Genomic DNA, 5232 nt, shown 5'->3' with positions numbered 1-5232 from the left:
CGCTTAATTTGTCTCAAACATAGGAATGTCATTTTGTTCTTTGATAAAGGAGAAGAACCAAACCAATAGATCAGCTTTAAAAAAATCTCCTGAACTTGTACTCCCTCTTCTGGTTAAGTAAGACTAATGCATCCAATTTGACTTTTTTTTTTTTTTTTTTATCTTTCTCTTGTCCCACTGTAGTTTCTTAGGCTTAAATGGGAGAGAAGAAAGCTTACAGTTCCAACGGAAGTAAAGCTCTATACTGGCATCTTTGTCCAGTGAATGAATTTTAAATTCCAAAATGCTACAGGTATGGGAAGTTTTTGACTTCCAAACTTTTCAATTGCCTAGTCTCCCTTTCAACCAATTGTAATGGAAACCAGAGAGAGCTATTAAATACCTGACAGTTTAAAGAAGGTGTGTCTTGAACTGAGGAAACTTGATTTCATTGGATCCTAGATCTAATCAATATGTTAATAAACATTAAGTATATATTATTCACCAGGCATTGCTGGGAACACAAATAAAAATAATAAAAAAAAAGACAGTTCCTGCCCTTCAGAAACTTATAATGTAGTGAGGAAGAAAAGACACAAAAGGAAATTGTAAATTCAAACTGAAGGTCATGGTATGTGTGTGTTTGTTGTGGGGATGGGAGATGTGAAATGGTTATAGGTTCCATATGATTATATATTTAGGCAGAGAGGAAGCACAGAACAGAGGACCATGATGGATCAAATAAAGTGATTCAAGAAAGAAAAATCATCCCGTTTGTTGAGAAGAGGCTGAGGAGTAGGACTCTAAGAGAAAAATAAAGAAGAAAAATAACATTTATTAATTGCCTTCTATGTGTCGGGCTCTGTGGTAAGCAGCAATCTTGGATAATAGATGTTATAATTATCCCCATTTTACAACTGAGAAAATTGAGCCAGGTAAAAGTTAAGTGATTTGTCTAACAGGTTTATCAGGCCAAATTTGAATTTAAGTCTATTCTGTCTTCAGATCCAGTACTCTATCCATTGCATCACCTACTTGCTTCTCATAAAGAAAAATCTATTTTGATGATAACTATGCTTTTGTCACCAGTAATTACTGGATAGGGTTTTTTTTCTCCCTCTTAGCAAATTAGCAGAGATGACAAAAAATGGAAAATGTTAGAAGAATTGCAGGAAGATAGGTATGCCCATATTGTTATTTTTAAATGAGATAATTTTGGGAGACAACTGGGATTGAGTGACTTGTCCAAGTTCACACAGCCAGTAAGTATCTAAGACCAGATTTGAACTTAGGAAGATGAGTCTTCTTGACTCTAGGTCAGCACTTTATCCATTGAGGTTGGGGGGTAGTGGAGAGGAGACTAAACAATGTGACCCTATAAATATAATGGAATACTGATATGCCATAAGAAATTATTAACTATAAAGAGTTCAGAGAAATATAGGACAATTTTTTAGGAACATATATAGGATAAAGTTAAGAGAAACAGGAAGACACTATACTTCACTATAATATAGGAGAATCCCAGCCTGAATACAGTGGAATACATAAATTTGGCCAAGGAGAAGAGTTGAAAAAATTCATTTTCTTACTTCATTGAGAGGGTGGGGAACTAAGTGGAATATTGTATATACTGTCAAAGTTGATCAATATATTGGTTAATTTTTGTTCAGTTATTTCTTGTTTTAAAATTTTTGTTGGAAGGCTTGCCAAGCAGAAAAGGAAGAAAGGAGTTTATTCAGTAATCAAAGTGATATAAAAATCAGAAGCATTAGGAAAAAAAAATCCCTCAGTGGTCATAGCTCCTATTCTCAAAGGGACAAAAGGTATAGTCCTAGTCCAAGACCACATTCCATTGAGTAGTAGTAAGGTCTTATATGGGTGATTAGTCAAAGGGAATTATATTTGGAAGATGCCTCTGTGTTGCTGCCAAGAGAAAATCTCAGAGATAACAACTATAGTCCTGGGACAGTTTGTTCTCATTGAGTGTTCCCATATGAACCTCTGGAAAGTTGACAGGTCTGTAATCATGGACAACACAAAGAATCTCTTGTGTGTACCATGGCTGTATACCATCTTTATGTAATGAATTTAAAGATGGACCTATTGAGAGCTTTCAGATCAGTGCAGGCTGATAAATTCTAAAGATTATTTGCAAGGCTTATTAAAATCATTGTTATCTTCTCTAAAGTTTTAAGGGTTTTGTTCCAGACCAGGGAGTACAACTGTATTGGGGACTATTAGAGTGGAATTGCTCCTCTTTAACTATTCATAAAAAGAATAATGGTGGGCACTATGGGACATTAAGTGATTTATGACCCTGGTCACACTTCCAGTGCCCCACAGACAGAATATGAACCCAGGACTTTTTTGACTAAATCAAAGGATTAAAGACTAAACCTCTATCCATTAGGTCAGTTTTCCTTTTTTTTTTTAAGCATAAGCTATTATAACCGGGCAAGAGCTCATTAGGAGAAAATGTTTTTCTAAGAAGTCTAAATCATAGGGAGCTTACACCAGAAAGGCTGTTAGCTAAAGATTTCAAAATTGACTGTGATTAGAACTTTAAAAGCTTCCAGCATGTTCATGGTTTGAATCACCATTTATGGAGCTTGCTCCTCAAGTGTTACTATAATTTGACTTCTCACAACTATGGCAATGCAGGTGGACCTTTGAAGCAGGCATGTCCAGGGGGTGTTCAATCTATAATTGAAGGGAAACTGTCATAAGTATAGGCAGTTTTGGCTTAAAAACTTGTTTCATAGGGAGCCTTTGCCTACTCATAGATATGAAATCAGCTTTAGTGTCAATTGTAGCTATTACCCAGAATCACAGAAGCTCCAAGTTGGAAGGGATCTCCCTCAGAGGCCACATCCTCCATGATGCTTGAAGTCCTTCAAAGTGAGAAACTATTGCTTCCCAAAGTAATGTAGTCCTTGAGAAGATTTATCAGTAAGTTTTTCCTAAATCTGCAGCTTTTCTCCAGTTTCTGTTCTAGTTCTGCCTGCTGATTAATTATATTCTTATATCATTTACAATATATTATTAAAACCATATAATTATAAATTTATTATATTATGTTTATATTTATAGAATATACTGTTATATATTATAGAATACAATGTAACATTGTATTCTATAATATATAACAGTATATCTAATAACAAGCATTTATATAGTGCTTTTTGAGGTTTTCCAAGAGTTTTACATATTTTAACTCATTTGATCCTCATAATTATTCTGTGAGATAGGTGCTACAGTCACTACTTTACAAAGAAACTAAGGCATGCAGAGGGATTAAAAGACTTACTCAAAGTCACACTGCTAATATGTGTTAAGGCTGAATTCATTTAAGTCTTCCTGACCCTGAAGCCTTGCTTTCTGCTTTGTTTCATGTGACAGAATTTCTAGGACTTGAAGACAGCTATTATTTCCCAGTCCCCAAATCTTTTCTCTGATCTAAACTTTAGTTCCTCCAACTAATGTTCACCTGTAGCACAGAAGAATCTTCCTTCTTCCTTTGTTCTTTTCCCTCATCATCTGCCTCTAGCTGAAAGTGATCTCTACTCTCCTTTAATTTTGTAAAGCACTTTATTTGGAACTCTGACCCTTCCACTCTACCCCTTTGCCTATATCCCAGTCTATATTACAATGTAATTAGTATACTACATTTAAGATTAAGAGGGACCTCAGAGCCAATCTATCTCAAACTTTCATGATACAGATGAGAAAATGGAGGCATAAAATATAGAAATATATTTTTTATTACTTCACATACAATGTGTATCTTGCTTTCTTGATGGGTGGAGATGGGGCTAAAGGAGAATTTGAAATTCATTGTTAAATGAATGCTTTACAAAGGAAACGAATGCTAAAAAATGAATGCTGATAGATAAATGAATGATAGTAGCTAGAAAATAAACTGTTTTGTTTTGTTTTTAAAATGAAGGCACAGAGAGAGGAAGCTATTTGCCCTAATTACAAGTGGTGGAGATGGAATTCAAATTCAGGTCATCTGATACCTCTCCTTCTCCACACTCCACTCCCAATATAGCACTTCCTACTGTGCCATGATGTGTGTATTTCTCTCTCCTATAATAGATTGTAAGGTCCTTGAGAACAAGGTCTGTGCTATCTCATCTAACTCTAACAACGTAGATCAACCCTTGCTCTGTAACTCAAATTCCTATAGAGCTGGCTGGGGTACCAAAGGATTATGATATGCCAAGATTCCAAAGAATCAAGTAGAGATAGGGCTTAAACCCAAGTGTTCCTGGCTCCATAGCCAGATCACTATGCACTGCACTGTGCTCTGCACTATGCTGTCTCTGAATTCTTAGTAGGCATTCAACATTTAAGGAATTGAAATTGGAATTTGAAATGTAGTGAAAGCTATCTTAGAATGAGACTAAAAATTTAGACCCGGCTGACTGCTACAAATTTCAAAAAATTAAAAATTAAAAAATATTTTTAAAAAATATAACTTTTGGGGCAGCTAGTTAGAATAGTGGATAGAGTACTGACCCTGGAGTCAGGAGGACCTGAATTCATATCTAGCCCCATATGCTTAATAATTATCTAGCCATGTGATCTTGGGCAAATCACTTAACCCCATTGCCTTGCAAAAAACTAATATAACTAATATACATATATATATATATATATGTATATATGTATATAAACTTTTAGGGGTAACTAGATGACTTAGTGAATAGAGTACCATCTGGGAATCAGGAGGACCTTAGTTCAAATCTAGCTTCAGATATTTATTAGCTCCATGACCCTAAGTAAGTTACTTAACCTTGATTGCATCCCATCCCCTCCCTCATATATCTATCTATCTATCTATATCTATATCTATCTATCTATATATATACATTTGTTTTATTTTATATTTAAAATATGAATTATATTTCAATATGATTTCCTTAGTAAAGCAATAAACTTTTGTCTTTAAAAATGTTCTGTGAAAGCATTTATAGGTTTTACCAGACTGCTAAATGAGTCCATTTCTCACACACACACACACACACACACACACACGTGCATGCGCACGATTAAGGACCCCTGATTTATAGTAAAGAGGGGAAAGAAAATCTGGGACTCATGAAGTGACTTCAATATTATGAAATTAATTAAAACAGCCTCTAGGTTTAAACCAACAAAACCTGATTAGCTTCTCTGAAATGCAGATACTATGGAGACATTGGCTAGCACCCAAGTCCCAACTTAGAAAAGATTAAAAGACAAAGT

This window comes from Macrotis lagotis, chromosome X (genome assembly GCF_037893015.1).
Source record: "Macrotis lagotis isolate mMagLag1 chromosome X, bilby.v1.9.chrom.fasta, whole genome shotgun sequence".
Taxonomy (NCBI): Eukaryota; Metazoa; Chordata; class Mammalia; order Peramelemorphia; family Peramelidae; genus Macrotis; species Macrotis lagotis.
This window is presented reverse-complemented; position numbering follows the sequence as displayed.